Genomic DNA, 13,243 nt, shown 5'->3' with positions numbered 1-13,243 from the left:
AATTCATCTTACGGTCTTCCCCTTCAAGTTGCCTTCCAGAGTTTGGTTTTGTTGTTCTTCCCCCCCCCCCATTTCTAAATATCTGCAGATCTTAGTGAACATCTTCTGAGCAATAGGTGAGTGTTGCAAACTGTGAGCAGTCCAGAAGAGAGGAGAAGAATCTTCTAGATAGGTTCTATATCATGGTCTTCTGTTGTACTTATTTATGTACAGTCAGAAGGCTCTTCTCTCACTTACATGCCCAGATGGGCATGGTGGATAAAGTCTCTCTCACAATGGAATTCTCCAGACTAAGCAGTGGGGCTATGGGAGCCTATGAGTCAGTAGGATGTGAGGTATGTCCGAAAGATCTTTATTTGAAAGAATTATTATGTTATATTTTTCCTAGACATCCTAGCAGAATTTCCCTTCCCCTCTCTGTATATGTCCAAATTGGGGAAGTTGAACATACCAAAACTGTTCAGATTTACACAAAAAGGAAGATTAAGTACATATTTAATTATTCATTTTTATTCAGTATAGAAAAAATGGAGGATGTTAGGTATGTTTATTTTTAATTTTTTATCTCATATTTCAGTAGAATAGGCTCAGTTCCCTTATTAGAATAAGAGGATATCACCCAGAAATAATAATGTTTTGTGGCTTAAATCTTTATTTTTTTAAAACTCTCATACAGTTTTATGTATTATACTTTTCGTTTTTTAGTGAAGCAAGCCAAAAATGATACAAAGCAAATGAAGTTAGCTGGCCTATTCAGTATAATTTCTTAGAATGACGAAGGCTTTTAGATAGACATTGCTCATGTCAATGAAATTTCTTTAGTCATACTTTCTCAAGCTCAGGTGTTCTCTCTGTTGTGTTGAGTAGTAAATTGTTAATCAAAGTTTCTCTAGGGTCACCTTTTTCCATGACCTAGCCGGGGCTGATGGAAAACCTCTTGTGGTAAACTAGGTTCTTTGTGTAGCACTAGACTGACTATACATATTAACAAAACTGTCAAGTTTTCATACAATGAGATTTAAATGCCTTATCCAGGGCTCTTGCCTAGAGTATTTAACATACTAGCTTCACCCATGACTTGTATGCTATTAATAATTCATAGAGTCAAATTCTAATATGACTTGAAAGTGGCAAATGCTTAAATTACTATCAAATCTTTGCCAAAAATTAGTTCACCTTTTTAGTTTCTAGGCTTAAAGGAAATTAGAAAAAAATGCAGATAAGTTGTCTTAAGAGAGCGTGGTAAGTATTTAGGAAACACTATTATTGACATGAAGAGCAAACTGATGGGATATTGCAGTGTTGGAACAAAAGCAGTAGAAGAACTCCGTACATTTATTTTGTTGGACTCCAAAAATGACAGAATTATAAGAAAAGGGCATTTAAAGGCACAACAATTAGCTCTTCACTTTTTAAAACATTCCTTTATAAGTCATGGCCACACTAGAGAAGCAATTTTAGATACAGTAAAAAAAAAAAAACTATCATATTTTCTCTTTGGCTAAGAAAAATCTGCTTTCACTAATCTTCAGCCAAATATATATTTTCAGCCAAAAACCTTTTTCCATCATTTTATCCTGCTATCATAGCTTCCTATATAACTCCAGTGCACAGACTCCTAGATTTTCATTTGTAATGCATTTGTAGTTACCAAGTCAGGACCACCATAGTTCCTTTCAGTCCCTTATATAAAGGGACAGCACAGTACAGAGATTGATAGGAAAAATTTTGGAGTCAAATCCAACTAGGTAATTTTCTTGGCACTGCATCTTACCAGCCTGTAATTTTGGCAAGTTGTTTAAACTTCTTGAATCTCTATTGATCAACCTCTTATCTGAGGATACTGATAATGCTTACCTTGTAAAGTTATTTGGGGAATTAAATAACATACATGTGAGATTGTTCTTTTTATTACCACTATTATTGCTCACTGTACAACATAAGTGTGTCATTTACATTACTTGTCATTTTAATGTCTCCTCTGTAAAGTGGGCACTTCTCTTTTCCTCTTCTCTCTGTCTCCAAAGGTAACAGGATGAAAAGGAGAAACAAAAGCCTGTCTTGAGAATGGTAGTGTAAGCTTTTGTGTCTCTATTGTCCACTACTTCTCTGAGTCAGAGTCTTTGAGGGGAATAGAGAGTGATTTAGTTGTCATTATAAATAGATAATATTGGTCTTTTAATTTTCATTTGTTCTAAACCTACCACCTTTAGTTTCTGATGGTCTTCACTGACTTACACAGGTATCCATAATCCTGGCACTATTTTCAGATAATTTATGGTGGAGACGTGCTAATTGGAGAAATTGGTCCATTGTTATAATTCTATTCCTTCCTCTTCAAGGTCATCTTCTCTACCTTTCCCTGTCCAGAGAAAAGTCACCAAGGACAATTACATCTGAGTATATAAAACCTTATCATCTCAGAAAAGTGATCTGTGTTGTTTTCTCCAGAGAGTTTCTGTAAGAAAGAAACAATTTATTTATAACTTCTGAGTGCCCACAATCTTTGCGGGTTCTAATGGGGACATTGTTTCTTGGTTTCATTTTAAAGTCTTTGTTTATTTTAATGCTCCCATACTGGTCTTTTTTAATGAACTGGGCAGATGAGATTTTTTCTTTTGCAAGCTGTACAAATGGATTCCCTTTCATCCCTTGTCTGCTCTTCTTATGACTAAGAGTATTGTGAAAATTATTTTATATTTTGCAAAATTCTCCGAACTCCTTGATGAAAGACATCACAGAGAATAAAAATAAAGAGAAAAATAAATGTCATGCTAATTGGTTGCAATACAGCCCTGAAGATGCCTCAAGACTTTGTTTCTCCAATTCATCACAGTGCCATATTTATCATATATATAAATTCATAAAACGTCTTTTGAATAATGCACTAAAAATTTAGGGTTTTAAAAAGCAATATACAGTGTCAATGGGAAATATCAAGGGCGACAGCCAATATAAGGAGACAGCTATCCTTAAATAAAAAGAAGCAAAGTAGATTGCAATACAAGATGAGGTAAATGTGTTTTTTTAGAAAGGTATATTCCATAAAAATTTATCTGTTACAAACTGTGCTGCTACAAACATGGGCGTGCATCTACTGTTGTGGTATGATGTTTTTAACTCTTTTGGGAAGATACTGAGAAAAAGAATAGCTGGGTCAAATGGAACCTCTAGTTTTATTTTTTTGAAGAATATCTACATTGATTTACATGGTGATTTCACCAGTTTGAACTCCCACCAAGAGTAGAGAAGGGTTTCTTTTTCCCCACAGCCCCACTAGCATTTGTTATTGGTTGAATTCTTGATAACAACCATTTTTTTCTGGAGTGAAATGGACTCGCAGTGTTGTTTTAATTTGTGTCTCATGAATGACCAGTGATGCTGAGCATTTTTTCATGTATTTCTTGCTGTTTCTACTTCTTCATCTGAGAAGTATCTATTCATTTCAAATGCCAATGTATATAACACACCCATATTTATAATAGCTAAACAAATTATAACAGCACAGTTCATAAGAGCTAAATCTTGGAAACAACCCAAATGCCCATCAACCAATGAATGAATAATGAAGATGTATCATTTAATATAATAGAGTACTAGTCAGCCATAAAAAAAGATAAACTTGATACCTTTAAAGCTAAATGGATGCACCTTGAGGTTATAATCTTAAGTAAAATAAATAGAACAAACGTTTAAATATCCCATTGTTTCTCTGGTATGAGAAACTGAAAGTGTAATTGAGGACCAAAATGTATAATGTAAATTGTGATATATGAAGAAAATGTTTAAATGAGTAGGGGAGCTAGGGAGATGAGTGAGTGAAGAGAATGAAGAGAAAGTAAAAAGTATTTAAAAAGAAGGAAAGATGGAAACAAAACTATTGTAAATAAAGAGGGAAAGGGTGTTTGAAGGGAGAGTAGGGGAATGGGAAAAAATAAGAATCAAGATACATCAAGTTCAGGTACACATTCTCTATGATTAATGTGATCATTATGTATACTTAAAATATACGAATAAGCTTAATAGAAATGAATAAATAAAAATAAAAACAAAGAAACAGAACTTTATACTATTTCTTAAAATAATATACCAAAGCAGACTAAACGATATAGCATTGAGAATTTCAATTTGAATGACAAAATTCTTAGTAGATGACATGTGAAATATATGCTATAAATATGAGAGAAAATGCAGAGGTACAAGTTGTTTGTATCACGCTGAATAAGAAAGTGAAAATTTCATTCCTGAGCTAGTCTCCTGGTATTTGAGCTCCTAAAGGATAAGTCCCATATCTTTCAGTTAATGCCCAAGACTCATACATTTATAATGATGATTCATTTCAACTGTTATTTATACTGAAAAAGAACTGTAGATATATTGATAAACTTTTCACTTAATTAAATTCGGAATTTGGTTTACTCCACGCACTTTCCCATGAACTCATTATTTTTATTCTGTCCTTTAGTTGTCTTGATCAGTGTGGGTAACCTCCTTAACTCCAAACATCTCTACTCCAAGCCTTTTCACCCATTAGAACTTAACCATGCATTGGTATTTATTTGAGTCCACTATCTTTATTAAGCAGGCTAATTTACTTCCATTTCTAGAATGCATATTTGCATTTGATCTGTGCAAATTAATTCATCCAATGGAGAAACACATTATTGAGAGTCTAGAGATTGTTCTAGGGTAAGTGGAGAAATACTTTTTAAGGTAGAATTAGGGGAAATTTTTGACACCTATCTCCTATGATCCTTGACTTTTCTAGTGGCTCTACATAATATTAACAGGAAGAGTATCCCTCAGTGTATTCAATGCATACACACATTATTGCATTAGCCTGATAGAAAAGTGAAAATTCTTGTCTCAATTATTTGGAAGGGAATGGCTACAGTCAAATTTTAGTTAGCTGCTAAGGTATTCAAACCCATATTATACTGATACATACATTCCTATGTTTATAAGAACAAAATTCATAATTTGTCTTGGAATTGATATATTTAGCCATCAAAAATTAATGGATAATAATGTGGTACGTGCACACAATAGAGTACTACCCTGCCATAAGCAACATCTTAGTTACCTTTTCATTGCTGAGACACACTACACACCATTTGCAAATTAAAGAAGTTTATTTTGATTCTCAGTTTATAGAGGATTCATTCCATAGTCCACAAGGTGGCATGGTAGATGGGCATGGCAGAGAAGAAATGCCACATGGTATAGAAGCAGACTCAGAGAGATTAAGGTAGGAGGAAGGAGACAGACCTCTCCAGGCCACACTCCTATTCACCCACCACCTCCAACAAGACTTTATCTCCCAATATGACATTTAACTATGAACTTATCAATGGACTATTCCATTTATATGTATGAGACCCTCATGATCCAGTCAGCTCTCCAAAGCCCCATCTATGAGATCATGAGTCTTTCAAGGGACATCCTTATAGGTATAAACCATAACAAAGACGATAAACTTGAATCATTTGTTGGAAAGTGGATGCACATTGAGACCATAACATTAGATGAAATAAGTCAGAAACACAAGCTTAACTATCAGATGGTTTGTCTTATATGAGAAATTCAGAAATTGCATAAAGCACAGGGCCGGGGTTTAGCTCAGAGGTTCTGGTGCCAAAATAAAAGACAGGTAATAGGAAATAGGAAGATAGAGCTTTTTCAAAATGGGAAGTAGATTAAGAGATGGAGGGAGGAAGGAGAGAGGGAAGGGAAAGGGGATTAAAAAATAAGTGAGATGTGTTATCTACATGTGCCAGCTCCTCACAAAGAATGCAGTCATTTTGTATTGCAAACATGTACTAATAAAAATAAAAACTGAAAAAAAGGAATTTGAGAAATATGGATAGGTATTATATAAGATAGAGTAGATGTAAGGAAAGATAGTTGTCTTTCTTGGCCTAATATAGTGAAAGCTATTGCCTTAATATTTCACAAATGTCAACAGTTTTCAGTTGTGTTAACAGAAAATAACTTGAGCTAGGTTACCTACTTTTGTCTATTTTATTTTTTGATTAGGGGTCCTGGGTGTGACTTCCAATGAGTGGAAATGAAATGGTCCCAAACAGCATTTATGATTTTTATGAAAAATTGTGAAGAGTTGATTATGGAAAAAGAAAATAACAGATTCAAAATCAAAGAATATGAGAAAGAGAAAGAGAAAAATACAAGATCTAACATGGCTTAGAAGGAACGTGGAGCTTTCAGAAATAACAAGAGAATGGAAACAACACTGGAATTTACTATTGGGTTATGATGACTGTGGCAATGAAAAGAATAATAGATAAGGAAGATTTTAAGGGAATTTTGTAATGCATCAACTTGGAAAAATTTTGTGACATTAAATGAAATACTTCCATAATTATTTTAATATCTTCATTTATTATTTGTGTGTTTTTTTTGCTTCTCTGTATGAAATATTTAGTTGATATTGAGTCACAAGGTCATTTAGATTTATATGAGTTAGATCAATGTAACAGTTTGCCTTATGGTACTCAAAGGCAGCTTTAGTGGATGAAATTGTGTCTTTCAGAAAATTCATATGCTAAAATCCTATCTTGTAGTTCTTAAGTATGTGACTATATTTGGAGGTCTTTTAAGAGATAAATTAAAATGAGGTCATTAGTTTTGTCCCTAATCCAATATGATGGATGTACTTGTAAGAAGAGAAAATTATGAATCAGACACATGAGAATGAGACCATGTGCAGTCACAGGAAAAAGATGGTCACCTACAAGCATTAGAGAGGCCTCAGCTGGATCCAACCTTATCAATACTTTTATCTCAGACACTCAGACTTCAACATTATGAGAAAATACATTTTTATTCTTTAATCCTTTCAGGATATAGTAAATTAAGATAGCCATAGAAAACAATGGAGGCAGAAAAGCATTTCGGTCTCAAAATGAGACTAGAATCAAGAAACAGAAATTGGGCAGAAACCCAGATAATATCTGTGGATTGTTTGCTTCTCTTGTTTTCCTTCATTTTTACTTTATACTAGACTACATTCTTTGTTTTTACACATATGTGGAAAATATTATTGTCCTACAACTCTGAAATTTAGAACCACGCTAAAAAGATTAACTTGTCATTTCTCAATTTTGGGTTTATATATCTAGGACAGAATATTTAATAAGCTCCACATGGCTCATGTGCCTAACCTTATTCAACCAGCTGCAACTCGGCGAGAGGGAGGATAGTGGCACCTGCTGTACACAGGATTGCCAGAATTTCTTATCTATAAGCCTCTGTTATTACATTTTCGTATAACTTGTAGTACTTCCATTAGTACTCTTATTTTTTTAACCACAGATGGAGCGATCCTTTAAAAGGGATATCACAAGATATCTAAGATTTTATTCTTTAAAATATTTAAAAGGAGTTCTCTCTACACATTTGTCCATCTTGTGCCAGAGATATACATTACACGGCATATGTTTATGTCTTATTTCCTTCCTTTGTACCAGGAACAAAATAACTAACACCCACAAATTAAGGAAGGAGAGATTTATTTATTTATTATGTTTCAGTTGATAGTCAGATGGCTCCAAGGCAGAATAGCATGACACAGGAGCAGAGCTGAGGAGAGCTTCTGAATACATGGTGTCCAGGAACTGGGGAGCTAGTAGAGGAGCAAGGAGACATAATCTGTGTCACACCCATAGTGACCTGTTTCTTCCAATCAGGTCCCACCTTTTAATAACAAATCAGCTGTACCACCTACCTAATCTATTTCGAATGTCCCACACCTGAGTACAAGAACGTTTGGGGAATATCTGGATATAAACCATAACAGTTTATAAAATACTAGGCCAGCTCAGTGTTTGATACCAGGAAGCAATTTTCTCCACATATACTCCACCACATGGTTAGAAGCATAATATGGATTATATATTTGCAGTATGCTAAGCTAGATCAATTCTTTTAAAAATGTTTGTGTGTTTTACTTTTATTAGTACATGTTGGCAGTACATAATGACTACATTCACTGTAGGAGATTGGTGTATATTCATAACTCATTTCAATCCCCTTTTCTTGTTCTATTCCTTCCACCATTCTTTTGTTTTTTCCAACATTAGATTCATTCCTTCATCTTATAAGACCTTATAAATTTCATTATATATTCACTATATATTTATAAAGAGAGAGAAATTGAAAACCAGACTAATAGGCCAAAGAAAATATAAAACGTGTAAGACAATTGTACCAGGCCAAGGTACACTTTTTCTTTCTCTTTTTTTCTATCATCTGTCTTTAATTTCATACTTTATGTACATGTACTGGATTTTTCATATACAAGAAGCCATGTAATATGTAATCTTGTGTTCCTGAGTTATTTCATTTGATATTATGATCTCTAAGTGTATCTATTTTCCTATAAATCACTCAAATTTATCATTTTGAGGCATAGTATTATTTCATTATATATAAATAAAACATTTCTTCATCCAGTCACCTGTTGACCTGGGCTTTTTTAATTGGTAGCTTTTTTATTACTTCTTCAATATCACTGACTGATATTGTTTTATTCAGGATTATATCTTTCTGGTTCAGCTTTAGTAATTAATATGCATTGTTATGGTTTTGTTTAGATGTCCCCACAAAGCCTCATGTGATCATAAGTGGGATTCTTTCAGAAGTGGGTGGATCTAGAATGTGTGAAGCTGGAATTGATTCATAGTGCAATGTTGGGCTCCAGGGCAGTAGGATTAAGGGTGCGAGTGCTGCCTGCCCTAAGTAGCCTGGATAAGATAAAAGGGGCAGCAATATGCAGTTCAGGTCCCTTGCTTTGTTTTGCTGTCATTGGCCTGCCCCACTGTGCTATGAACTGTTTCTTCTCTGTGATGCCTCCCTACCAAGTGCCACTCTGCCTTGGAGCCAGCCAACTATGTACTAAAAACTCTATGAACTGTAAGCCAAATAAGCTTTTCCTCCTTTAACTCTGGATGTTTGGTAATTTGTCTCAGCAAAGAGAAAAATAACTAAGGCAAGTATCTAAGAATTTATCCATTTCCTCTGAATTTTCCATTTTATTAGAATAAATGTTCATAAAGTAGTACCAATAATCTGGATTTCAGCAGAACCCGTTGTGATTTCACCTTTTTCATTTCTAATTGCATGGATTTGGGTATTTCCTTTTCTTATTTTGGTAAGATTAGCTAAGGATTTGGCTGCTCTGTTTAATCTTTCAATGCAATAGCTTTTCAATTCATTATTTCTATTTTTTTAAGTCTCAATTTCATTAATTTCTGCCCTGATTTTTATAATTTCCTTTCTCAATTTAGCTTTGGGTTTGGATTTTTCTTGTTTTTGTAAGACCTTGATATGGATCATTAGGCTATTTATTTGAGCTTATTCTGTCTTTCTGATATGGCAATACAGTGCTATGAACTCTTAAGATGTTTTTTTCTTCTGAGTTTATTAGTACTTTTTAAATATACAGTTACATTTATAGTTTGGATCTTGTACCTTTACATGATATATCTTGGTTCTCATTTTTTCCCCTTACCCCTGACTTCCCTTAAACCCCTCCACCATTCCCTATTTACAAACACTTTATTTCCATTTTTTTCATTTTCTCCTATTTTTTCTTTTCCCTTATTCCCTTTCCCCTACCCTTCCCACTTACCCTACACCTTTCTTCATATTTCCCATTGTCAATTATACCATTAGGGTCTTAAGTGTAATTATAGTGTTTCACACCAGAGAAACTATTCAGTATTTGCACATATGTGTCCTATTTATTTCACCTAAGAGAATGGCCTCAATATGCAGCCTTTTTTCCTATGAATGACTAGTTTCTCATTCTTTGTGTTTTAATTGCCTCATAATTTCTGAAATATTATACTTTAATTGTCTTTTGATTTTATAAACTACTTTCTTCTTTAATTTTATCTACAAACCATTGATTATTCAAGAGAATTATTTAATTTCTATATGTTTGCATAGTTTATGTAATTTATTTTGACAATGATTTCTAGTTTCTTTCCCTATGATCTAATAATACGAATCAGATAATGTCTATTATTTTGCATTTTACTAAGCATTCATTATTAACCTGTATATAGTCTATTTTGGAGAAAATTGTTAATTAAGCAAATGGCAGGTATTTTTTCTCATTTTGTAGGTTGCTCCTTTTGCTGATTTTTTTTTTCTTTGCTTTGCGGAAGCTTCTTAATTTGATGTAATCCCATATTTTGATTCTTACTCTTTTTTCCTGGGAAGTTGATATTCTGCTCAGAAAGTACTTGCTTATGCTTATGTCTTCATAAGTCTTACCTATTCTATTTCTGTTTTTATATCTAGGTATTTTATCAAGTTGATTTTATTTTAATCTAAGTTAAAAATATGGAAGTAGATTCATTCTTTCCAGAAAAATTTGTTTAAAGAAGCATTCATTTCCAGCAATTATTTTTAGGCCCTTTGTTTTAAAAAAATCATGTAAATGTATGTAAAGCTGTGGGCCTCCTCTACTCCTCCTTAGCTCTGCATATCTATTATTGTACTTATACCATGCTTTTTTAATGTAGTTTTGTAGCGTGACTTGAGATTTTGTATTGTAATCTTTCAACCTTACTTCTTTTGCTCAGAATTTCATTGTTATTCTGTATCTATTCTGTTTCCATATAAATTTTAGATTTATTTTTATAATTCTATAGAAATTTTGGGGTATTTTTATCAAAATTGTATTAAATCTATATATTATTATTGACTATATAGCCATTTTACAATATTGATTCTGTGTATCTAGGAACAAGGGCACTGATAACCAGTTCCAAATATTTAATTTGTAAAGTTGTAGTACAATGACCACTTGATGAGGGCAATGAATTTAAGATTTTATACTTTTTGGTTTCTAATTGGTAACTAATCCTAACATCATACATGTTGCAGTGATATCCTATTACACATGATTATAACACAGCTTTTACCAAATATGACAAATAAAATAAATTTAACAATATCCAAGTTGAAGGAGGCATGCACTTTTTAAGATCCTGTAACAATGTGAATGTGGCATAGAGTTTTCTAGATTTGTTTTCTTTAGTTATACCATTGTGAACCAAAACCAAGCAATTATTACTGACTGTTACTAGTTTTAAGAACACTTTGAGTAAAACTGGCTTATTGCTTTCAATGGAATAATGCATGAAATAGAGACAACGTTGTTAAGTGAAATAAGTCAGACACACAAGCTTGTATCACATGCTTTTTCTTATATGAGAAACCAAAAATATGAATGAAGAAGAAAATAAAAATAGTACGAAACAGGGGGCTAGATGTTTTGCAAGAAATAGAGGGGGAGGTGAAAAAGGGAAGGAAAAGATAATTAAGATGTGTTATGCACATATACAAACTTCCTTCAAAGTGCGTAATCATTGGTACTGAAAATATGTACTAATAAAAATAGTAATTGAGGAAAAAAGAGAAAGAATGTAGGTAAAACACTCACAACAATGTGAGATACAATGTATTCAATCAATATAGTTTTATTCCCTTTAATATTATTCATACATTATTTAAAATGTTTATGACCAAGTTTAGAGGATTTTGTTCAATTGGAAAATATCTTTAATTGTTAATACTTAGGCAGCTTTAAGTCAAAGTTCTGTTCACAAACCATGCAAACAGATGGCCTGTTTATTATACATTTAAAAGGTAGTGTTAGTCATGCAAAAAGAAAAGTAAAAGTTTTGCTCATTAGTAACTTTGTCAGTCCACATAATCTTTGCACAATTTGGATGTAGACACATTTTGAGAAATACCCCTTTATGCCCCAAGGCAGACCATTCTGTTTCCAATTGAAACACTAATAAAGAGAAAACCAAGTTTTAAGTAGTCAACTCAGCATATTGACTGCTTAGTGTCATCCATTATAGGAAACAAACCAAACTTTATCTAAGTGAAGAATTTCCTGACACTCACACTAACTTTTTTTCTCAGTGTTAATCATTTTTTCATCCCAGGGACAAAAATACCCAACACCTGCAATGTAAAAGAGGAGAGGTTCATTTTGGCTTGTGGTTTCAGTGCATGATTAGCTGGCTCAAATGTGGAATAGTGTGGCGGAAGGGCCTGGTGTAGGAAAACTCATGGCAGCCAAAAAGCAGAGATGGATTAAAAGAGCCAGGGAACAAGGACGCCTGCTTCCAGGTATGCCTCCAGTAACACATCTCCAGTCAGTCAGGTTCCACCTTCTAAGAGCAAGCAATCTATGAATTCATCATAACAGTAGTCCGCTGATGAGTATAGTGCCCCATGATTAAATCACCTTCCGAACACAAGAGCTTTGCGGAACATTTTAGGTCCAAAATATAATATTCCCTTTACTAGAAAAATTTTTACTGTAGAGCTACTATTTAGAAATTGGCTGATGGGTACATGGAGATTGCATGAGACTACAAATACCTGAAATAAATTTTTAAGAGTTTTATTAGGCAAGAATACATGATTCTAGGTTACAGTCAGAATTGTAAGAACCTTTAGCAACTGCTTCTTCATTTTTTGCCTTTATTTATTTATTTTGTACTGGGATCAAACTCAGGACCCTTGAGCTTGTGAGGCAGGTGGTGGCACCACTGAGCTAAAGTCCGCTGCCAAGTTTTTGACTCAATAAGTAGTCTTTACATATCTGATCATCTTACTGGTCAAAAAAACAATTTCTTTACTGTTTGTCTACAGAATTCCACCTTAGCTATTAGACCAAATTTGTCACCATGATCATCAAAGAAGTATAAACCATATAGAATAATTTAATAGTTAAGGAAGGAGAGCAAGCACATATTAGTAGTCAGTAGACCAATAGAGAATTCCTTCAGTTAGAAATTCCCCCCAAATTTGATCTCTCCTTGTCATTTTGCAAAATAAACTCAGACTTCAATTATGGACTTAAGATACCTATGGAACACCTATTCCTCTCTTATCTGTAATGTTTATTATTTTTTGTTTATGTGATTATTCTGTGCAAGGCACAACAACCTGGAAACACAAAAGGATAAACCTAGCCAATCCAAGAAATATAATTTCATAGTCAGTCCATTTGTTTGAACCATCTCTGAAAAGCAACCAGAAGAGATTAAGAATGGAAAGTGGTAGCAGCCTTCTTAATCACTGTCTTCTAGTAACATTGAAGCACCCTCTGAACTCTGATTCCTATAAGATATTTCTAGTAATAAAGACCAAAGGTACAAACTTATTACACAAAACAAACAACCCAGAAAAA

The sequence above is a fragment of the Fukomys damarensis genome, unplaced genomic scaffold (assembly GCF_012274545.1).
Source record: "Fukomys damarensis isolate Sample0158 unplaced genomic scaffold, DMR_v1.0_HiC HiC_scaffold_39, whole genome shotgun sequence".
NCBI classification, from domain to species: Eukaryota; Metazoa; Chordata; class Mammalia; order Rodentia; family Bathyergidae; genus Fukomys; species Fukomys damarensis.
The sequence above is the reverse complement of the archived record's forward strand: the minus strand, read 5'-3'. Positions refer to the sequence as shown.